This window comes from Hypanus sabinus, chromosome 18 (genome assembly GCF_030144855.1).
Source record: "Hypanus sabinus isolate sHypSab1 chromosome 18, sHypSab1.hap1, whole genome shotgun sequence".
Classification (NCBI taxonomy): Eukaryota; Metazoa; Chordata; class Chondrichthyes; order Myliobatiformes; family Dasyatidae; genus Hypanus; species Hypanus sabinus.
Window position 1 is genome coordinate 10,710,929 of NC_082723.1, and position 24,878 is coordinate 10,735,806.

The following is a 24,878-nucleotide window of genomic DNA, read 5'->3' on the forward strand; positions in this document are numbered from 1 at the left end:
TCTCCGCCATGTGAACACCAATAAATCTGCTGCTGTTAACGATCCTACCGAGGAGCCGTCGATGTTCAGCGGGGAGTGTTTTGTTCACGTTCAGATATAGGTTGTTGGCTCTGTACCAGTCCGTTAGCCGCTGCATCTCCTTTCTGTAAGCTGACTCTTCATTCTTTCTGATGAGACCCACCACGGTCGTATCATCGGCGAACGATGATGTGGTTGGAGCTCTGCATTGTTGCACAGTCGTGGGTCTGCAGGGTGAACAGCAGTGGACTGAGCACAAAGCCCTGGGGTACCCCATGCTCAGTGAGTTGGTGTTGGAGATGCTGCTCCCGATCCGGACTGACTAATGTCTCCCAGACAGGAAGTCATTTAACCGGCTTGCCCACTCCTTTGCAGATTAAAATCTTTATTCACAATTTTCCTTTGATATTTGACAGATTCGAGATTGTAATAAAAACAATTTCATCAGTATCATCGCAAACAAAATTCTGGAGGAACTTAGCAGAATTTCCTTGTGTTTTCTTGGATTTTCTCAGCAACGAATTAATTTGAGTTTCCGTCCTCACCTTGTTGTCTGCTTTCTAACTCTACTCGCGTGTGCGTGTGTGTGTGTGTGTGTGTGTGTGTGCGTGTTTGTGTGCTTCCGCGTGGCCAAAAAAGAAGGGTTTGAACGACTGGAGGGCAGTTCAAATTGGGAAACTGCAGGGACTGAAGGTGGGGGTAGTTAAAAGATGGATAATTAGCCAACAAGAAGATGAAATCTGTAACTGTACAACGATAGAAGCATAGAAAACCTAAAGCACAATAGAAGTTCTTCTGCCCACAAAGCTGTGTCGAACATGTCCTTACCTTAGAACTACCTAGATTACCTATAACCCTCATTTTTTCTCAGCTTCATGTAGCCGTCCTGGAGCTTCTTAAAATGCCATACCGTTTCCGCCTACACCAGCACCGCGGGCAGCCCATTCCAAGTAGCTGCTCCGTTTCAAAGCGCACTCTTTGTAATTAAAGTTACCGGCCTGCTTTCCACTAAAGTCACTGGTGAGGTCATGACTTAGAATGTCGTTGCATTTGCGTTCAGTCGGTTCAATATTTACGTCAGAGGCAATGGTGTGGAATTAAATTGTTTGTTCAAGTACCTGTAACTAAGAAAGTTAGTGAGTTGTAAAACCGCATCTCTGGAGACATATCCTCTCGAAAATCACGGCAGCTATGGGAGTATCTGCGTTCTGTCTGCCGAAGCTGTATATTATAACCATATATAACCATATAACAATCACAGCACGAAAACAGGCCATCTTGGCCCTCCTAGTCCGTGCCGAACCCTTAATCTCACCTACTCCCACCTACCCGCATTCAGCCCATAACCCTCCACTCCTTTCCTGTCCATATACCTATCCAATTTTACCTTAAATGACACAACTGAACTGGCCTCTACTACTTCTACAGGAAGCTCATTCCACACAGCTATCACTCTTTGAGTAAAGAAATACCCCCTCGTGTTTCCCTTAAACTTCTGCCCCCAACCTCTCAAAATTTTAAATACCTTGATCAAATCCCCCCTCAACCCTCTACGCTCCAATGAATAGAGACCTAACTTGTTCAACCTTTCTCTGTAACTTAATTGCTGAAACCCAGGTAACATCCTAGTAAATCTTCTCTGCACTCTCTCTAATTTATTGATATCTTTCCTATAATTCGGTGACCAGAACTGCACACAATATTCCAAATTTGGCCTTACCAATGCCTTGTACAACTTTAGCATTACTTCCCAACTTCTGTACTCAATGCTTTGATTTATAAAGGCCAGCGTTCCAAAAGCTCTCTTCACCACCCTATCTACATGAGACTCCACTTTCAGGGAACTATGCACAGTTATTCCTAGATCTCTCTGTTCCTCTGCATTCCTCAATGCCCTACCATTTACTCTGTATGTTCTATTTGGATTATTCCTTCAAAAATGTAGAACCTCACACTTCTCAGCATTAAACTCCATCTGCCAACGTTCAGCCCATTCTTCTAACCGGCATAAATCTCCCTGCAAGCTTTGAAAATCCACCTCATTATCCACAACACCTCCTACCTTAGTATCATCGGCATACTTACTAATCCAATTTACCACCTCATCATCCAGATCATTTATGTATATTACAAACAACATTGGACCCAAAACAGATCCCTGAGGCACCCCGCTAGTCACCGGCCTCCATCCCGATAAACAATTATCCACCACTACTCTCTGGCATCTCCCATCTAGCCACTGTTGAATCCATTTTATTACTCCAGCATTAATACCTAACGACTGAACCTTCTTAACTAACCTTCCATGTGGAACTTTGTCAAAGGCTTTGCTGAAGTCCATATAGACTACATCCACTGCCTTACCCTCGTCAACATTCCTCGTAACTTCTTCAAAAAATTCAATAAGGTTTGTCAAACATGACCTTCCACGCACAAATCCATGCTGGCTACTTCTAATCAGATCCCGTCTATCCAGATAATTATAAATACTATCTCTAAGAATACTTTCCATTAATTTACCCACCACTGATGTCAAACTGACAGGTCTATAATTGCTAGGCTTCCTTCTAGAGCAACAGTAAGAAAAATCAGAAAAAAATAAGAAAAATTCAGGAGCAACAGTACGAAAAATCACATATTCTCACTGAAAGGGTGTATCCAGTCATCTGGCAGATACGAGAAGTTTACTATCCTTTTACTGCAGCCTTTGGAATTCCCGTTAAGACACAATGTCAGCTGCTGTGAGTGTGAAATGATGTTTAGTTCCAATGTTGTGACTGTTTCTGCAGGTGCCAAATTCCAGTCTCAGTGTTTCTGAATTCAAGGATGGAATAAAACATTAAACTGTGGATTCTGGGATCAGGATCTAAAAACAAAGCAGTGCAGGAATTCAGGGGATCTGCCAACATCTGTGGAACTGAGCGAGTCTGGCAGCGTTCTTCCAGGGGTATGTGATCAAAAGGGGTTGTCGCATCTCTGTGTTTTCAGTTTTGCAGTAGCTGCACTGTATTTGACAATATTGTGTTTATATAGCCCGCGGAGATGATCCAAATCGTTGTCTGTGTTTGTATCTGAGCGATTGCATGTTAAGTGCAATAATCAAATGATCAACTTAGTAACACCAAATCTGTGGAGCCGCATGTAGTAGCAAGAATTGTTGCGTATTTTTAATAAATGTCTGCGATATCACTGAATATAAGACAGTTGATGAACAACACAACGAAGCCGTAGCTGAATTAATAAAACCGTCGTGCTACTTCTCTGAAATCTCTGAAGTCTAATCTATTATCCCCACATCTGACACCATTATACCCATCTGACTACGGCATCGAGTTTGCTGCTGGACGTTAAATTCCTCTCCCCGGCTTCTCTGTGATCGATGCAGTGTGACGCGCCATTTCTCTCTGTGAGGTTGTGTCAAACTGCGCTGTATCTGTTGGAATTCGTCAATATTTACAATGGAGACAGTGGTATTGAATTAAAGTGTTTGTTCAAACAACTGTAATTAAGAAAATTCGTGAGGTGTATAACCTTATCTCTGGAGACAGATTCTCAGTCTAAATTAGGGCCGCTTCGAATGCATCAGCTGTCTGCCGGTGAAATCACAAATTCTTACTGAAATAGTGTACCCAGTTAACTGGCGGGTGGAGGAAAATTACGTTTATTTCAGCCTTTGGAATTCCCGGCAAGACGCTGTGCAGCAGGTATAAACTATCACATTCCAGAGCCGGCATTCGGCATTTCAAGAATGGAGCGAAAACGCCGGAACAATCGATGCAGGAATGTGGATCTGAAAACAAACCGCTGCAGGAATTCAGCGAATCGGACGATTTCTGAGCGACTGAGCGGGTCAGGCAGCGGTTTGTGATGAATAAGGGGATGTTAGTGTCTCTGTGCTTTTGATCGTGCAGAAGCTCGACAGCTTTTTCAAAAATTCTGTTAATAAAGATGATCATATCAATTGATTGTCTGCTTTTTTATGTGAGCGGTTTTCAGAGTTAGATGCAACAATAAAATATTGATTGGAAGTAACAATTTAGCAAATGTGTGGAGTTCCGTGTTGTAAGAATAAACTGTAGCGGATGTTTAATGAATGTCTACGCAATGACCGGATGCAAAGCAGAAAGAAGTCGTTGCTAACCCAATTAGTAAGATACAGTGCTTCATATTTTTCAATACTGTGAAATTTTTTATATCTACATCCTGTTACAGACATTGGACTACGGCATCGAGTTTGAATTCCTCTCCCCGCTTCCCAGTGATAGATTCAGTTAGAGGTGCCATGTCTCTGTGTGAGGTTGTGTCACACTGCGCGGTATCTGTTGGAATCAGTCAATGTTCTGTTGTAAAGTCAATGAGGTGACCAATGCCGGAATAGGAAACAAACTAGGTGAATGCTAAAAACACTAAGCCCCAAGCAGCTTATATGAGAATGAAACAAATCAACACCCGTGTCAGGGGTCTCTCTGAAAACAGATCTGAGGAGAAATACTTTAACTGGTTTTCCACATATTCTGTTTTGCCCGGATTAGTACTTGCAACATTTCCTTTTTTCGTTCCGCCCTTCGGCTGTTCTGCCGCTGACAGGGATTTCCATGGAAGTTCCTGATTGTTTGATGGAAGAACCCCGCCATCAGCGTCCGGATTTATTCATTGCAATCAGACAAAGCGCCGGTGTAAAGTGCTTAATCCAGTGTTGTCTCTGAGAAGATAGTTGGCTAGTTTTAGCTTTCCGCTGCTGCGTCACGTTACGTTAATCAGCGGGGAATCGGTATTCAGATCACATGACTTTATTTTTCTGTGTAAATTCCTTCTCTGTCGCCGCCCACTCTGCGCCCCCTCACGAACCTCGCACCGCTGAATGCAACAAAAAAGTGGAAACATTGCCGGATCGCTTTAAACTGCAGCTTTGGCGTCTGCTCAGTATCTTCTCTACACACTCTCTGTTGTCTCTCTTCCAGCGAACGTGGTGGCGATTGTGATCCTGTCCCGCGGCAAGTGCGGTCTCGCGAAATGTGTCACTTGTTATCTTGTGGGAATGGCAGCGGCCGATCTCCTTGTCGTTATCTCCGATCCGCTGCTGAGGTAAGCTGCTGGGATTTATTTTCCCCGATCATTCTTGCGGATCACTCCTGTGTTCAGATTCGGTTTATGGTTGGTTTTTGCGAGAACTGCGACCTCTGTCTGGCTGACTGTCACCGTCGAACGATTTGTGGCTACTTGCTGTAAGAAGCTGAAAACAAAATATTGCACCGAGAGAACAGCGGCTGTGGTTATCGGGACAGTGAGTGTGCTGACCTGTTCGGAAAGTATCCCCTGGGGATTTGTGTACGAGCTTAGAGAAATAATTGATGGTGTACCCTGGTGTTCTTACAGCGAGTTTCAAAAACTCACCTCATGGGTGGCATTTGACATATTTCACCGCATCTTAACCCCTTGTGACCCATTCTTTCTGATTTTTCTGTTCAATATTCTGACTGTCATGTGGATTCTAGCGGCCAATCGAACCCGTGGGGGGCTCTGGAGACAAAAAGGTGGAGACAAAGACAAGGACCGGGTGATGGAGAACAGACACAAATCCATCGTTTTGCTGTTCAGCGTAACCGGCAGTTTCATTTTGTTGTGGGGAACACAGGTGTTGTTTTCTATCTACAGACGGATTTCAATGACTTATGGATATCTGTCACAGATCCACGCTGCAGCACAGAACAGACATCGGCAATGCTGCAGGTTCTCAGTTCCTGCACAAACACCTGTATTTACGCCGTGACTCAGAGCAAATTCCGAGAGGAACTGAAGAATGCAGTGAAATTCCCACTGAATCGTGTTTTCAAACTCATGAAACGTTAAAAGTAAATTCTGTGGAGTATTACATTTCAGCTGCCTTCCTGGTAGCCATTCTATCCTCCCCTCTTGTGGTTCAATGGAAACAACGCAATGCACAGAGTTACAAACAAACAGAAGAATATCTGCAGATGATGGAAATACAAAGCACACACACAAACACATATCCTGATGAAGGGTCTCGGCCGAAACGTTGACTGTTTATTCATTTCGACACACAAAATGCTGGGGGATTTTAGCAGACAATGAACTTTCAACATTGAACTTTACAGAACATGTCCTGTGAGGATAGGTGGAATAAGTAGTTATTTTCTCTGTAGAGGGAAGCAGGACAGGCGATGACTTGAAAGAGTTATACAAGATTATAGGAGGTATCAATCGAGTGGTCATCCAGATCAATTTCCCCAGAGTGGAAATCGCTAAAGCAAGGAGGCATAATTTTAAGGTGATTGGACAAAATTATAGCGGGAGATGTCTAAGATTAATTTTTAAACATGTAAAATGTGTGGAATTCACGGTTGGTATGGCGTTAAATGCAGATGAATTAGGAATACATAAGACACCTTTCATTGGGGCATGAACTTTACACTTGATGAATTTCAATGGGAGACTATTTTAATAACAGTCACCCCCAAAGAATGACACAACTTTCGGGAAAACTCCTAAAATAAAGGCAAGCAAATCATCACCTATCATCCGTAACTACCCCCACCTTGTTATCATTACTTTTCATCATTTACTTCTTGTTGAAGGGCTTCGGCCCAAAACGTTGACAGTCTACTACTTTCCATAGATGTTGAATGTCCTGTTGAATTCAACCAGCAAGTTTTTTTGTGTGTGTTTCCAGCACATGAAGACTGCATAAGGGGGATGGGGGATGAGAGACACACCTGACCTGTGAGAAATATTTAAAGATTAATGGTTCAAAATTCAAAAGGTTTCTGTGAGGGGGAAAGACAGAAATCCAGATCTAAGAACAGTGAATGATCAGAGACGTTGCAAATGCAGTCAAAAAGGAAAAAGAACCATAAGGAATATTTAGGAAGTGGAAATTAGACAAGGCCCTTCATGAATACGCAGCAATACGCAAATTAAGCAGAATATCAGTAGTACTTAATGATGGTGGGGGGGGGTGGGAATGATTTTGCTGAGGAAGACTGGAGAAAGGACCAAAGCACCTTATACATACAGTACATTAAAAACTAAAGGGGCATCAAGGAGAAGGTAGGAATGATAGGAATCCGGTCGCGGGACTGGAGCATGCTGAAGAATCTTGCTGAGTTACTTCAGTGTATCTTGTCGGCGACACCAATGTCTGCAGATTTACAACCTTAAGCGCCGTTCTCTTTTCTTGTGTTGCCTTTCACTTATCGAGAATGGAAACTTACCATTGTGCCCGCTACGCTAAACGTCATTAATATCACACGCAGCTGCAATAGACGTCTTCCTCCGCCTGTTGTTATTGACTCTGAGGCTAGTACAAACCTCTGTCCGCTCTATTACTCAACATTCAAAGAAAACCCACAAGTCAGGTTCTCCTATGGAGAATCAAAGATTTTGTTTCTCCCTGTCACCAGGCATGATCAACCCATAGTTCCTGGCTTCGGAGAGAGAAATTTCAGCTACACTCTGTCGCCCTTTCTAAGCTCTGACTGACTTTTGTGCAGAACTTCTGACTCTGCTCCTCACACACGCTTGGAACATGTTTGTCTTTCTCACTAAAGACCTGTTCATATTTCGGACCGCATTTCTTTCAGCGCGGACCGAATAGTGAGTCATGAGGGAAAAATTAGTCGCTTCTGCCATTCTATCGTTTGTTAGTCTAAAACAAGAGTTCCAAACTCAGATAGGATTAAACCAACACACAGCACATGGCATCTTTACCGTTGCCAGACAGGTGAACAATTTCTATCTGCAGAAGGCGTATCTGTGGAACAAATTGCAAAGATTAGTATATATTGATTCATGACCTAAGCGAAAGAAGCAGCATGCCGGAGAAATTACAGGTCTGTCAGTGCGAGGAGGGGGGCGCAGGTCAGTGAGAGAGTTTGCGAGATTCCGGTCGGATCTGCAACTGAATACAAAACGACAATCGGTGAGATGGAAAATCAGTAGGCTTAGATGTAGGGAAAACTTCAAGACCATTTTTTAAGTGTGTGAAATTTCTATGTATTCTGCATTCCGCGTCGTTAAAATTAGTGCTTTTTGTCTCAGTAATGATGCCATTTCATCTTTTTGCCTTAATCCGGCGGTTTTGCGGATTAATGCACCACCGCAGCCATTAAAAACGCGATCAATGCGCGTTGACTCCACCCGTACCTGAGTTACTATTGGTCACATCGCTTTACTCTCTCCACCGCACCCCTACCTGACTATTGTATTTTACACCTTCCGATGACCTAAATATTACTGTACTTGTTCATTCTGCCAGTTTCCATACCCTGCAGCCTTCTCACACTCTCATTGTGTACCCGTGTGTTCACAGGGTATTAATGCTTTCCAACAATCTCCATTACTTACAAATATACTCGACCTGTGGTCTCATAGCGAAGCCAAAGCGTTGATTCACCGTCCGACAGTTTCAGCAGCAATTATTTGTGGGTGTTTGTCTGCATCACTCCCACCTGAAACATCAGACTTCAGTACACTTCTGTTTTCTGCTTTTCCAAGCATCTGAAATACTGCCCTTTTAAAGGAACAGAGGAGTCGGTCAATTATAACATCCTGATCGGATTCGTGCCCTTTGGTGAAATGCTTGATTTGATAACGCAGGTGCAAAAACAGCGAAAGATGCAAAGGCTGCGCCATTTCCCCGAACCGTGTTCAGGTGAAACGTTATGGATTTTATTGACCCCCAGTGCCATTTTGCATGCAGACACGGTATTCGATCAACAAGCACGACCTCTGTTTTGTTGACTTTGACCGTGTGTTACCGTGAGGTACGGAGATCGATGACTCTGCACTGAACCGGGGCGAATATCAACTCGATTTGTTCGACTGAAATATGGCTCAAGTTGAGCACAATATTTACAGCCTCCCTCAGATCTTATATTTCTGTGTGAAGAAAAGTGATACAAACGCTATCTGCTCATTTTTGTCCTCTGATCGCGAAATCCACAAGTTCTTCTCTCCGGTGGATGACGTCACTTCCAATGATTAGCGTGATCACTGAATATTAATCCCTGACTGACCAGAGAATTGCTGCCAATTACCGATAAATACTTCCACCTCTGAATCGTGCATGTATTTGATTTTGTTCTTAGTAAATTTTACAATGATGCTCTCAATTTGATGTATAACTTCTGTACGTCTGCTTTTCACAGTGAACGTGCTGACGATTGTCATACTATCACGGGGAAAGTGCGGACTCTCTAAAACTGTCACCCGCTATCTGATGGCCATGTCAGCGGCTGACCTAGCGGTCGTTTTACTGGATGTTATATTGATGAAAATTCCGAAGGCTTTTCCGGATGACTTTTCCTTCCTGTTTTACGTCCGCGTGTGTAGAACCCACGTCTTCTTATTGCAGGCCGCCACAGATTGCTCTGTTTGGTTCACGGTCGCCTTCACCTTTGATCCATTTGTGGCCATTTGCTTCCGGGATCTAAACGCTAAGTATTGCACTGGGAGAACGGCGGCGGTGGTTCTGAGCATAGTGACTGCACTGAGTTGTTTAAAGAACGTTTTCTGGTTCTTCATGGTCCAAGATATATATACTTCCTCTAACCTAAGGTGGCCTTGCATGGAGAGATGGGAATCTCTGGGGACACTATTCTGAACAGTAATCCGTGTCGCTCCTTTTGTCTTTTCGCCTGTGATCCCATTCCTCGTTGTTATCCTGCTCAATACTTTCACCATCACGAACGTTTTACTGGCCAGTAGAGCCCGCGGTAGACTCCGTGCTTCCAGCCGTGGTCAGAGTCCGGAGACCCGGAGATGCAGAACCGCAGAAAGTCCTTCGTTTTACGCTGGTCGTCTCGGGAAATTTCATCCTGTTATGGGCGTTGTACGGGGTTATAGCAATATGGAGCAGAATGCTTCGTGCAGTGCGCATCCCACATTGGGTTCGGATGCCTTATTTTTTCAAACAACTGAGCTACATGCTGCAACTTCTGACCTGCTGCACGAACACCGCTCTTTACGCCGTCAGCCAGACTAAGTTCAGACAGCAGCTGAAGCAGATGCTGATTTCTCCTCTGTCACTCATTTTGAAAAGGATTCGCCACTGATGGTCCATCTGACCAGCGTTCTACTACTCTCCTTTCAGGAAATAGGTCGGAATGTTGTCCATTGACACAACTCTCTGGTTTCAACACTTCCTAACACTCACGCTGCCCTGATACAGTCTCATCCTCAACTCTGTTCAATTGGTCTCAAAAACTTAAACCCTCACATTGTTTACAATAGTGCAGCCTTTCCTTTCCGATTCACAAATCGGAGCCGGGAATCTGATAAGTAAATTTAAGAGTGTCTTCCTGCAAAGCGGGTAATATAACATTAGACAAATGACTATCTTTAAATCACACAGTGAGAGCTATGACAACCTGGTGTTCATGAGAGTAAATAGCTTCAGGACTGGCTTCAGGATCACCCTATGTGAGCGGAAATTGCCATAGTCATTAACAACCTGAACACTATAGGGAACCAACGTTGAAAACAAGTCCAACATTGAAATATAGCGAGGTCTCACTGGCTCAATGAGAACCTTGCTGTAACACAGTTGAATCGGATGCTCTGGTACGACATCTCACTACCAAATATTAAAAGCAACACACGCAAAATGCTGGCACAACTTAACAGGTTCGATAGAATTGTCGGAGGTGGAAACAGACACAACAGATGACGTTTCAGTTCAAGGTCATTCTTGGGAAATGGAAAGGAAAGGCGAAGACAACAGGATAGAAAAGCTGGTTAAGGGGAGGGAGAATTGCAAGAGGTGACAGGTGAAGCCAAGAGGACAGGAAAGCTGGAGAGGAAGGAATCTGATGAGAGAGGTGAACATACCATCGGAGAAAAGGAAGGACGAGGGGACGTACGAGGAGCTGCGAGGCAGGTGGGAAGAGGGAACAGGACAGAGTGTTGAAGAAAAAAAAACAGGAACTGAAAGGGAGCATTGCAAGCGGTGAGAGGCTTCCTGGGCAAATTTAAAGGAGTTGCGCCTGAACAGTGCGGAAAGCAGTGAGTTGGGGAAAGATTAACATAAGTTTCTTGCTAGGACGGCGGAAATTGCAGAGCAGAATATGTTGAATGCGGGGTGTCATTGTGTGGTAGGTAAGGACAAAGAGGAACTCTGTCGTTTTTAGGGCGGCGGCAAGACAGGGTGAGCGCAGATGGGTTGACCACATTTTTAAACAGATGCCTCAAACAAACAGATCACTCCCTCCTATCTCCATCACCCCGCATTCCACAGGGATCATTCCCTCTCTAATTCCCTTTTTCCAACCGTCCCAAACCACTGATCTCCCTCACGGCACATTTCCCTGCCAGCGGCCAACGTACTACGCCTGCCATTCACCTCCTCCCTCACTAGTATTCAGGTCGCCCGGACAATTCTTCCAGGCGAGGTAATACACCACCTGTGAATCTGCTGTGGTCATCCATTGCGGCTTTCTCCACACTGGCGAGACCCGTGATAAACTGGGCTTCATTTCGTCGAGCGCCACCACTCCAGCCATGAAATGCAGAGTTTTCCGGTGTCTGAACATTTCGATTACGTTTCCCAATCTCTATCAGACATTTTTTGTCCATGGTTTACTCTTGTGTTACGGTCAAGACGGAGCAGCAACAACCTGATGGCATGAATGTCCGTAATTAATCCCTACTCCTCCCTTCTACTTCTATTCACCACTCTGGCCTCATGCCTATCCTCACCCGCCTATCACCTCACACGCGTCCGCGTCCTGCTTCCGTTTTCACTGTGCACCGCTCCACTCTTCTCAGTCGTTTATCTTTAATACCCACTTCGCCTCAGCTATCATCTCCCCCTCCCCCCACACGCCATTTTATTCTGGCGTCTCCCTCTTACTGTTCCGATCTGTAGAAAGGTCTAGGGATGATGAGGAAATAAATGTCCACATTTGTTCCCTGACCTGCTGAGGTCCTCCAGCATTGCACCCCGACAAAGAAATTGCGACCAAGCAGAGCAATGCGGAGGATGCTTTTAGCATCTTCGGCGTAGAGCATGCCTCCAGCACCGCCGGCTAATAGAGCGACTCACGCACAAAACAAGAAAATAAAACTCCCCTGACTGAACGGCGCACATTTCAAAGCCCCCGTTATCTCCAATCATAACCCAAGCACTGCTACCACAGAGAACCATTACATTAGCAGTGCTTCTACAGACAGTCGAGGATGCTTTGGGAATGTACCCAAGATGTTGTCCGATTGGTAAATACAACCAATAGATATAAATAAAACTTAAAGGGGCAAACGGAACGGAATATCGTTCGCGCTTGTGCTTGCGACTGATTGTCTTTCCGTTGCAAGACCAAGTAAGTAGATTAAAGGAGGATGAGAAGTAGTAACATTAAAGTTGATCAGGGATGCAGGCGAGAGATTTCCTTGTAAAGATAAAGATGAAATCTAGATAAGTAGATTGAAGGAAGATGAAAGTAACTATAGTCAAATAGCAGGGTGTTGCACATGCCTCCAGCACCGTGGGTGTATAAAGCGTATGTGGGTCTGGAGCATTTCAGTCTGGCTTTGATCCACGATAATAATAAAACATCACGGAACATGAAACAAAAATGCATGGTCTCAGATGGAACATGATAGTAGATATTGTACAATTGCTTCGACCAAAGAATATGAAAATCTCACAACCCAGCATTATTAGTGACCTCCGCCTAATAAACCGTGACCAATCACATAGCGCCAAACAATATACGAGACACAGAATAGAAATGAAAAATTTGAAATAAACATTCCAACACAAAGGGCAGGACATTCTCTAAATATCTACAGTATTTCAGGGCCTTGCCCCATTGTACTTGTAACAGCGCACATAAAGATGCTTTAGCTTAACGGATGTAGAGTCTATTATAACAGTACAACGGCATTCTTTATTTTTTCAGTTTACAATCTCCGATACAATCTTAAAATCAACAAATATAGTGAATAAACAAAGGAGGAAATCCCCGCGCATGAACCAACCGCACAGGGAAACGGCTCATACAAATAGCAGCTCACCTGCAATTTCAAACTGGTAAAACGTGAGGAAATTCCTCACAATGATGACACGCTGGTGATAATATCACAACGCTGAACCAAGTTCCTCTCGGCACGAGACACAGCCTGGTTACTCATCAAACCGTAGAAAGAAATTCGTCAGCAAACTATATGAAATTCAAAACCACAGCTTTATAAATCGGGATGACTGGATGAAATCTTAAACTGCCAAACTATTGAAAACAAATTTAATATTGACACTTCTGTCGGAGAAAACACTCTGCAGTAACACAGTGCCGAATGCAGATAATCTATGTCCGAAATATATCCGAATAACAGAGAATAGAAGAACCAAACAATGCCAACAACAGCTTCTATGTGTAAAGTAATCTCCCGGTATGTCCACGTCATTCAGCGTTCTGTCCCTTGATTAATCCAGGAATAACGCATCTCAACATATCCAGATGAGTTCAAATAGTGGGTCTGCCTGACCTATACAACGCAATGAATGAGGGAATTCCTCCCAAAGTAGGAGAACAGGACGGCCCTTTCAAATAGATGAGAATAACCAGAAGCTGACGATATTGCAGCGAATGACTTGAAGCATCCGCAATTGCATTAAGCCTGATAGTTCTGCGCAAACGTACCGAGTGTTACGACACAGGAAATAAAACCAAGGTATTCAATTAATTGTACAGAATAAATCGGTCATACATATTCATCACCCTATCCCGGACTCAAACCTTTTCAGAAAAGTCGGCATCTCACCTGCATGACGATTGTGGAATCATACACTGCGCTGAGGTCCTCAAGCGTAAACGGAATCTACTTCGAGAGATTTCAAATGTAAATTTATTCCAGCTCATTTTAACGGACTCCTGGATAGGTTCATCGAGCTTAGAATAATAGAGAGCTTTGGGTAACCATAGCTAATATCACAGAATTGTGGGCCGAAGGGCCAGTATTGCACTGTAGGTTTTCTGTGTTTCTATTCAGAGTTTCTATTTTCCACAGTCATGCCGCATCATGCATATCTCCATTCTTTACTGAGAACTTGTTCCATTTCCCTTGGGGTTCCCTTGGCTAACACAGAAAGTGAACCCTTCAGCATTTTAGAGTTTCTCAGCGCAATCGTCCGAGACCAGTCCGACCACTTAAATTCTGTGGAAACAGACACCTCCCACAACAACATCAGAATGACTGAGGGACTGATGGCAGCATTCCGGAGGAAGAATTCAGGAGAAAACAGCAACCCCCGTTGATGGCTCAGCAGTTGACACGGAGAGCAGAGTCAAATTCTCGGGCGACAATATCTCCGAGGATCCAGCACAGGTCCAGCACAGTAATGCAATCGCGATAGCATGTCAGCGGTTCGACAGCATTAGTTGCTTCATTGCATACAGTATATCGCGGATGTCCGAAAAATAGTGAAGCTCCCACGATCCTGTCACATCACACACTCCCCCGGGGTCAGACATAGAGTGTAGCTCCTTCCGCACCGTCTTATCACACTCCATGAGAAATTATGAAACACATATTACAGACCAGTTTGAAGCTGTCATTATAAAATCGAAACGTTTATAACATTGTTTATGAATAGTACATCGCTGGAATGAATTGATGCTCTGGTGCACATAGTGGAATGTATAACAGAATCGCGAAACATAAGACTGCAGAGATACACGGAGAAGGGAGCAATATAGAATTGCTGAGAGAAATATATTCGCATAAGTGTTGCTGGAACATGAAATGCGCTGCCTCTGGTTTGTTCCTATCAAGTTATGAATGTACTCACGCCCTTATTAAATTAATTAATTTGCATATTTTATTTAATTTCTTCAACATTTAAGAAGTTGTTTTGCCAAGCCATAGAAAGTTACAGATCGGGCGCTGCTTAATTGACTCTGCCTCGTTGAGCAACAAATAGCGTGAAGTATTAAGTCGGGCCGAACGGTCTGTTTAACATATTATTCTATGGCACAGGCTGTACTGCTCCACACAAACGTCATCATTCGTAAGGGTACTGTCCATCGCACAATTTTAACATCATCAACTGCAGAAGATATGATCCAAAAATAGCCCAGGGAGTACAGAATTTGTTTATTTTTTATTAGATTTACTCTATTTACTTGACTTGAGGATCAGCGGGAGAGATGGAGAATAATATATGCACGCTCACACTGAATCAGAGGTTCGCAGGTACTGGACAGAGACGACACACTTTCCGCGCGAGCAGGGCCTGAAGAACACAAAATGAATCCCACACTCTCACACTGTAAAAGAGACTGACAAACACAAATGAAACCCACGCTCAGACACAGTAGCAGAGACTGACAGGTACAGAATGAAGCGCATACTGTCACACCGCAGCAGAGACTGACAGATACAGAATGTAAGCCACAATCTCACACTGTTACAGAGACTGACAGATACAGAATGAAACCCACACTCTCACACAGTAGCAGAGACTGACAGGTACAGAATGAAACACACACTCTCACACTGTAGCTGAGACTGGCAGTATTACAATTGAACAAACGGAACGATGGAGCTAAGCGGGGGGAGCTGGCCAAAGTTCAATGGAACGATACCCTAGCAGGGAAGACAGTGGAACAACAATGGCAGGTATTTCTGGGAATAAGGCAGAATGTACAGGATCGGTTCATTCCAAAGAGGAAGGAAGATCCTAAGCGGAGTAAAGGGCGGCCGTGGCTGACGAGGGAAGTAAAGGGCAGTATAAAAATAAAAGAGAAGAGGTATAACATAGCAAAGATGAGCGGGGAACCTGGGGACTGGGAAGCTTTTAAAGAGCAACAGAAGATAACAAAAAAGGCAATACGCCAAGAAAAAAATAAGGTAAGAAGGTAAACTAGCCAATAATTTAAAGGAGGATAGTAAAGGCTTCTTTAGGTAGGTGAATAGCAAACAAATAGTTAAGACCAAAATTGGACCATTGAAGACAGAAACGGGTGAATTTATTATGGGGAACAATGAAATAACAGAAGAGCTGAACAAGTACTTTGGTTCTGTCTTCACTAGGGAAGACACAAACAAACTCCCAGAAGTAATAATGGTCAAAGGAACTAGGGTAAAGGATGAACTGAAGGAAATTTATATTAGGCAAGAAACGGCGTTGGATAAACTGTTGACTCTGAAGTCTGATAAGTCCCCGGATCTGAAGGTCTGCATCCCAGGGTACTTAAAGAGGTAGCTCTAGAAATCGTGGACGCATTGGTAATCATTTTCCAATGTTCGAAGATTCAGTAGCTGTTCTTGCTGACTGGAGGGTAGCTAATGTTATCCCACATTTCAAGAAAGGAGAGAGAGAGAAAACAGGGATTTATAGACCGGTTAGCCTGACAATAGTGGTGGGAAAGATGCTGGAGTCAATTATAGAAGATGAAATTACCACACATTTGGATAACAGTAGAAGGATCAGTCCGAGTCAGCATGGATTTATGAAGGGAAAATCATGCTTGACTAATCTTCTGGAGTTTTTTGTGGATGTAACTATGAAAATGGACAAGGGAGAGCCAGTGGATGTAGTGTACCTGGACTTCCAGAAAGCTTTTGATAAAGTCCCACATAGACGATTCGTGGGTAAAATTTGGGCACATGGTATTGGGGGCAGATTACTGACATGGATTGAAAATTGGCTGGCTGACAGGAAACAAAGAGCGGCGATTAACGGGTCCCTGTCGGAATGGCAGGCTGTGACCAGTGGGGTACCGCAATGTTCGGTGCTGGGACTGAAGCTGTTTACAATATACATTAATGATTTAGATGAAGGGATTAAAAGTAACATTAGCAAATTTGCTGATGACACAAAGCTGGGTGGCAGTGTGAAATATCAGGAAGATGTTATGAGAATACAGGGTGAATTGGACAGATTGGCTGGGTGGGAAAATGTATGGCAGGTGCAGTTTAATGTAGATAAATGTGAGGTTATCCACATAGGTGGCAAGAACTGGAAGGCAGATTACTATCTAAATGGAGTCGTTAGGAAATGGGGAATTACAACGTGATCTAGATGTTCTTGTACATCAGTCAATGAAGGCAAGCATACAGGTACAGCAGGCAGTGAAGAAACCTAATGGCATGCTGGCCTTTATAACAAGAGGAGTTGAGTATAGGAGTAAAGAGTTCCTTCTGCAGCTGCACAGGGCGCTAGTGAGACCCCACCTGGAGTATTGTGTGCAGTTTTGGTCTCCAAATCTGAGGAAGGACATTCTTGCTATTCAGGCAGTGCAGCGTAGGTTCACAAGGTTAATTCCCGGAATGGCGGGACTGTCATATGTTGAAAGATTGGAGAGACTGGGCTTATATACACTGGAATTTAGAAGGATGATAGGGGATCTCATTGAGATATTTAATATTATTAAGGAATTGGACACACTGGAGACAGGAAGCATGCTCCCGCTGATGGGTGAGTCCAGAACTAGAGGCCACAGTTTAAGAATAAGGGGGAGGCCATTTAGAACTGAGATGAATAAAAACTTTTTCACCCAAATAGTGGTGGATATGTGGAATGCTCTGCCCCAGAAGGCAGTGGAGGCCAAGTCTCTAGAATGAATTCAAGAGAGAGTTAGATAGAGCTCTCATAGATAGCGGCGTCAAGGGTTATGGGGAGAGGGTAGGAACGGGGTACTGATTGTGTATGATCAGCCATGATCACAGCGAATGGCGGTGCTGGCTAAAAGGGCCGAATGGCCGACTCCTGCACCTATTGTCTATTTTCTATTGACAGATACAGAATGTAAGCCACACGCTCACACTGTAGCAGAGACTGACAGATACAGAATGAAACCCATACTCTCACACTGTAACGGAGACTGACAGTTACAGAATTAAACCCACACTCTCACACTGTAGCTAGCAAACAGTGACAGATACAGAATGAAAGACACACTCTCACACTGTAGCAGAGACTGACAGATACAGAATGTAAGCCAGACTCTCACACTGTAGCAGAGACTGACAGATACAGAAAGAAATCCAGACTCTCACACTGGAGCAGAGACTGGGAGATACATAATGAAACCCACACTCTCACACTATAGCAGAGACTTACAGAATGTAACCCACACTCTCACAGTGTAACATAGACTGGTATAGAACCATAAAACCGTCGAACATTACAGCACAGAAACAGATCTTTTTCCCCTTCTTAGCTGTGCCGAACCGTTTTTTTTTTTTGCCTAGTTCCACTGATCTTCTCCTGGGCCATATCCCTCCAAACCCCTCTCATCCATATACATGTCTAAGTTTTTCTTAAATGTTAAAAGTGATCCCGCGTTCACCACACCATCTGGCAGCTCATTCCACACTCCCACCTCTCTCTGCTTGAAGAACGCCTCCCCGCCCCCCCCCCCCCAATATTCCCTTTAAACTTTTCCGATATCCAGGCAATCTTTCTCTTTTTTTTTGTTTCTTTAAATAAAGGTTAAGAGGGGGAGGGTTAATATTATTTTTCTCACAATTTTATCATCACATTTATTCTTTGTAATTTTATAAAATTTAATAAATAAATAAAAATAGCAATAATTTAAACAAAAACACAAAATGCTGGTGGAACGCAGCAGGCCAGGCAGCATCTATAAGAAGAAGCACTGTCGGCGCTTCGGACCGAGACAGGAATTCCCCTACAGCCGATCCCACCTCCGTTACCTACAACCTCCTCTACGCAACTCCGTCTCCCACTCTTCTTTATTTCAAAGATTTTTCAAATCCGTGACAACCTCTCCTCCACATACACCCTACCCCGCCTTCGTTACCCCATTCCTTCGCTACAACATTCTACGCCTTTGTCAAATCGTTCTTTCCCTGCACTTCTCAGCAATTTGTGACGCTCATTTGTGTAGCTATTAACGCCTGAAGAATCAAAATCGCGACGCAGCGTATCAATTGCTCACCGAAGATCTACTGCACTGCAGGCTTCACCTGGGCAGGGAGAGCAACAGCCTCTGCGCTTGTGAACCACCTGTGTGGTCTGCCGTTTTTACGTTGTGAACTTATGTCTCAAAAGTGCAGGACAGTTGCGCCGAATGGTGTCAAATAGGGACGGCGGGGCCATGCCCGAGAGTGGGCTATGAGCCAATGATTGATCAGAACTGAAGAGGACACGGTGAGAGAGTAAAGACGCCGTTGTCCGGGTCTGAACCCGGGATTGTGTAAAGCATTGACGTCTGCTCGTTTTAAGCGCCGGAAAGAACTGGAGAGGTGTGGAACGGTCCGAATCTTGGAGACTGGGGTCCAAGCACAGAGCGCATCGAAGATGGTGGGTCTAGCCCCGAGAGCAAGGAACGGCCTGAGTTCCGGGCCATTCAAACAGCGATCCAGATTGAAATGGTCCGGGATTTGGGGCCGGAGACGAAGGACGGACCGGTTCAGCTCGCAGCTGCGCGAGGCTTACTCACTTCTGGCCTGAACTCAGGCTACAGCTTTGACTGTTCCGTGACTACGGACGATCGTGAATTCAGATGTTTGCTTGCGTTTGTTGTTTGTGCAGCTGGTTTTAATTTTCTCTCCGCCCATTGGATGTTTGGCGGTACCTCTTTCCTTGTTTATTGGCTGCCTGTAAGGAGACGACTCCCAATGTTGGACGTAGTCTGCATACTTTGATAATCAATGGACCTCGACCTCGACCTTGACTTTGAAACGCCACGGGTGGAGGAAAACGAGGAGCCAACAAATATCTCTCCCTCAGCAACGTGCGGATTAACTCTCCCTCTCTCTGCTCTGTCCTATCAGTCTCCTATCCCGACAACTCTCCATACCCCATAACTATCCCATCTCTGGTCCACCCTCTCTGCCCCTCTCTATCATGCCGTGCCAGGACTAGTCTTGTCAACATCCTGTACAACGGGAACCGCACCGCTCCGTCCCTGAACTCCACTCCTTTTGCTGGAGAGAGCAATGAGCCGTCTCAGATGCACCAACAGCTTCGCACTGGGAATGGCCGTTCACTTGCTCCGTGTGTGTGAGGAGACTCATTCAGTTAACCCACCTTGTGATGCTCCGCTGAGTTCACAATAAATAGAGGCCAGGTTTCTGTTCAGAGAGAGCAAAGAGTTTCAGTGAATCATCCCAGCTGCTACAACACCAGCAATTTCACATCAGGGAATGAGTTCAAATTAGCTCTGTGTTAAATGTTTAATCTTCATGGTGACTGAATGAGACGGCAGGTTCGTGAGGGACTGTTACTGTCAGATTCTGCAGTTCTTGCGGCTGCTCATCGCCCGCAGGACTGAACCCTGGTCACTGAGCATCGGAGGAGTCCGTTCTGCTTATATTAGCCTGAAACTAGACTGGGGTTTAATATTGTGGACCTGTGAAAGATAAATCAGTTCTGTGTCAAATCCCGTGTCTCAAGTACTTACTGTCTCTACCACACTCATAAAGTACACTAGAGAGGCCACTCGGCCCATCAGGTCCCTGCCCACGTTTCTGTTACATATCAGTATATCAAAACCTATTCCTGTCGTTCCCCTCTCACTCTCCCTGTGATGACAGGTTGAAAATAGTCACCACCCCGTGGGACAGATGATTTCCCTTGAATTTCATAGAATCATAGAAATCTACAACACATTACAGACTCTTTGGCTCATAATGTTGTGCCGACTATGTAACATACTCTATAAACTACCTAGAATTACTCTAACGCATAGCCCTCTATGTATCTGGGCTCCATGTACCTGTCTTAAAAGATCATACTGTATTCACCTCTACCACTGTAGCTGACGGTGCATTCCATACAAACACACACCACTGTTTGTTCAAAAAACCTAGCTCTGACATCTCCTCTGTACTTGCTTCCTCGTGTTAGCCATTTCAGCCCTGAGAAAAAGCGCTATCCACCCTACCAACACCTCTCAGTATCTTATTCATTAAATTCCTGCATGATTTTCTCCAGGCAGAATAAGGCGATGAGCTCACTGTGGTTTTAACATTCTTCTGGGCTCTGGATGAATTTGGTTAAACTCCTTCTTCCCTGCTCTTTTCAACGTTTTGGGTCATTTTCACCAACTTCAAAGACTGTGCCTCAGACAGCTGGGTTGTTGCAATGCATCTCTAAAGTCTGACAGAGACTAGCGAGTGAATCTTCGATGGTGCAGAGTCAGAAACTAAAGAGTTGGCAGCCTGAGTCATGGCTTTGGGGCTCCAGAGAGAGATGGGGTCTGGAGTTTACGAGGAGGAAAAGGAATTAGATGAGCAGAATGTGGCTACAAATGAAAAAAGAGAAACATTTGCGAACTAGTTGACCGAAAAAAGGTGGTTAATTTCTGCAAATTACTGGTGAAAATCAGCAGATCAGGCAGTAAATGTGGAGGGGAATAAATATACAACATTTAGGCCGAGCCCCTTCAGCATGCCTAAACTGTGTACTTCTTTGCTTAGTTGCTGTCTGAACTGCAGATTTCCTCCTGCATTTTGTATGTGTGCGTCTCTGTATTTCCAGCAACTGCAGAATCTCTTGTGTTTCATTTCTGCATTTGTTAGAGGATTGTACTTTGGCATTCGATACACAGAATACCTGTTGATATTGCGTATATTGTTTATGGCAGCCACTTTCTGTGCTAAAACAGCTGCTGAATCTTCTATACAAAAATAAAACAAAGGCAAACTGAGGTATGGGCATGAAACCGGTGCTTACAGAAACTGTTAATGGTACCGTGATGACCATTAAAAGTTAAAAATTTCACCGTCGCTGTAGCTCTTATCAAATACGCAGCCGTCAGGGCAGTGACGTCACCGAACATTCTGCATGAGTGCAGGACACAAAAGGCAGAATTCCGTCTGCAGGTAAGAGTAACAAATTTGTAAGCTCCGCACATAGTGGCCCGAAATCCCTCCCTCTCATTCCTCCCTCTCAGGCCCACGATCCGTATTCGGGCCCCGCGGAGCCTCTGGCTGAACGGATGGATCTCTCAAAGCTGAGCTCCAGCTATCGAAGCACAAGGATTTGGAACTCGGAACAGAGGAACAAAATCCTTCCATCACCCTTGTTCAACCTCCAATCAGAAACAAGAGAAAATCTACAGATGCTGGAAATCCAAGCAACGCACACAAAATGCCGGAGGAATTCAGCATTTATACTCTTTTCCATAGATGCTGCCTGGCCTGCTGAGTTCCTCCAGCATTTTGTGCGTATGCTTGTTCTAACTCCACATGTTCTGGATTTTTCTACCGATGAGAACTTGTTTTTACTTAATCTCTCTGGGTCCCGCCGGACAGCACTAGCAAGCCTTAGCATTGGAAGATCAGACAGATATTCTTGTTTTGTTCCCCAAATTAACGAATCCTCTATCACCCCTTTGGTTTTCCTCTCCCAGATCAATATACAAGGAGGTGCATACCAGGTAGAAGCAGATGGGAAACAAATGGGGTATATATTAAGTATAGGCAATTCAAATGAACACTATGAAGAATTAAAATAAGGCATGACTTTTCCCCAGCAAACAAGGTGAAGGAGATTCCTCAGGGATACTGCAGATATCTTAAGAGCAAAAAGTTTGTAAGGGACAAAATTGTTCCTCTGGGAGATCAGAATGTAATCCATTCGACGACAGAACATCTGTGGGGGAGATTTTATATATATATTGCATTTGCATTTACTCAGGAGATGGACACAGAGTCTATAGAAGTGAGGCAAAGCAGCAACAACTTCATGGACGCTGTACAGATTACAGAGGTGGAGGTGTTTGCTATCCTAAGGGAAATTACCATGGATAAATCCCCAGGGCTTGACAGGTTATCCCATAGGACCCTGTGAAAGACAAGTGCAGAAATTGTCGGGGCTCAAGCATAGATATTTAAATCATCCTTAGTGACTGGAGGTTTGGAGACCAGCTACTGTTGTTCCGCTGTTCAAAAAAGGCTCTAAAATTAAACGAGGAAATTATACTAGGAAAATGGATGAAGGCTAAGGCAGTGGATGTTGTCTACGTGGACTTCGGCAAGGCACTTGACAATGTCTCATCTGGGAGGTTGGTCAAGAAAGTTCAGCCAGTTAGCATCCAAGATGAGATGGTACATTGGATGAGACATTGGTTTTAGGAGAAGCCGATGGTTGTTTTTCTGACTGGAGGCCTGTGACTAGTGGTGTGCCACAGGGATCAGTACTGGATATGTTATTGTTTATCATCTATGTCAGTAATCTGAATGTTAACATGGTTAGCTGGATCACCAAATTTGTGGATGACACCAAGATTGGGGGTGTAGTGAACCAAGGTAGAATATAATATCTTGCAGTGTGATCTGGACGAGCTGGAACAATTTGTTGAGAAATGGAAAGTGGAATTTAATAGAGACAAGGATAAGCTGTTGCACTTTTGGAGGACCCAGGTCTTAAAACAGTGAATGGTCAGGCACTGAGAGGTACGGTAGAAGGAAGGGTTCTGGGAATAACAGTCAATAATTCACTGAAAGTAGTGTCACGGTTAGATAGGGACAGAAAGAAAAGTTTTGGACCATTGGCCTTCCTGAACCAAAGTACTGAGAACAGGAGATGGATGTTATTTTGACATTGTACAAGACATTGGTGAGGCCTAATTTGGAGTATTGTGTGCAGGTTTGGTCACTTACCTATAGGAAAGATGTAAAAGAGGTTGAAAGAGTTCATAAGAAATTCACAAGGATGTTGTCAGGTCTGGAGGAATTGAACTATAATGAAAGATTGAACAGGTCAGGCCTTTATTCCTTGGAACAGAGAAGATTGAGCAGAAATTTGAAGGATGTGTAACAAATTATGAGGGGTATAGATGCGGTAAATGCAAACTAGCTTTTTCCACTGAGATGGGGAGGGACTACAACCAGCGACCATGGATTAAGGGTGAAAGGTCAAACGTTAAGGGGAACATGAGGGGAAACTTCTTCACACAGACAGCCATCCGGTTGTGCAATGAGCAGCCAGCTACTTGGTGCATACGAGCTCAATTTCAACATTTAAGGGGTTTTTATAGGTACCTGGATGGTAGGGGTGTGGGAGTAGAGTATTTATATAGTTCAGCACAAACTAGATGTGCCAAAGGGCTTGTTTCTCTGTTATAATTTTCTATGGCCGTGACAAGAACCTGAAATAATACTAATATTCATTCTATTTCGTTTTAACAACTGTAAAGACCGACCATTCATCCGGGCAGGAAATGTTTACATGGCTTTAGGACTGTGGCACTTTAAATTAACAGTACATAAAAGAAAATTGCAGCTGCATGTCCACAAAGGCTATTTGCATAAGTGTGTTTCAGTTACTGTGGGGCCAGACACCCATACAGCTCAGTGGAAACAGGGAATAATACCAATGGAGAGAGTCAAACTGAGGCAAGTCACAGATTGGAGATGGAAGATATGCCCCATTCTTATAGAGACAGGAAGAGCATCGGAGCGTTTGATGGTCACTCCAGATACCAGCACTATGCCCAGTCAGAAGATGATTTCTTTCTCCACCATCTGTTGAACATCACTGTAAGAGTGAAATGCCAGATCACACCTCGGCAACTGAAGTGATCTCATTTGAAATGTTGTCCTTCACCCATTAATGGGTTTCATTAATCTGTTTTCCAGGTTAAAAACGACAAGGGATTTGTCTCCGGGAATCTGGAACACAACGCGCCAGTTTTGCTGCCTCTGCCCACGATAACAAGAAGTGAAACAATGATACATTCAATCATCCATCCTACTTGGACTGTGGGGAGGGAATCACTTGATCATCTGCCCGACTTGCATCTCGGTCATTTTACACAGGGGAGAGGCCGTTCACCTCTTCAGACTGTGGGGATTCAAGGTCATTTCATGAAGGTCAAGGCCATTCAGCTTTTCTGTGGGTGAGATGAAATTCAGTCAGTCTTCCC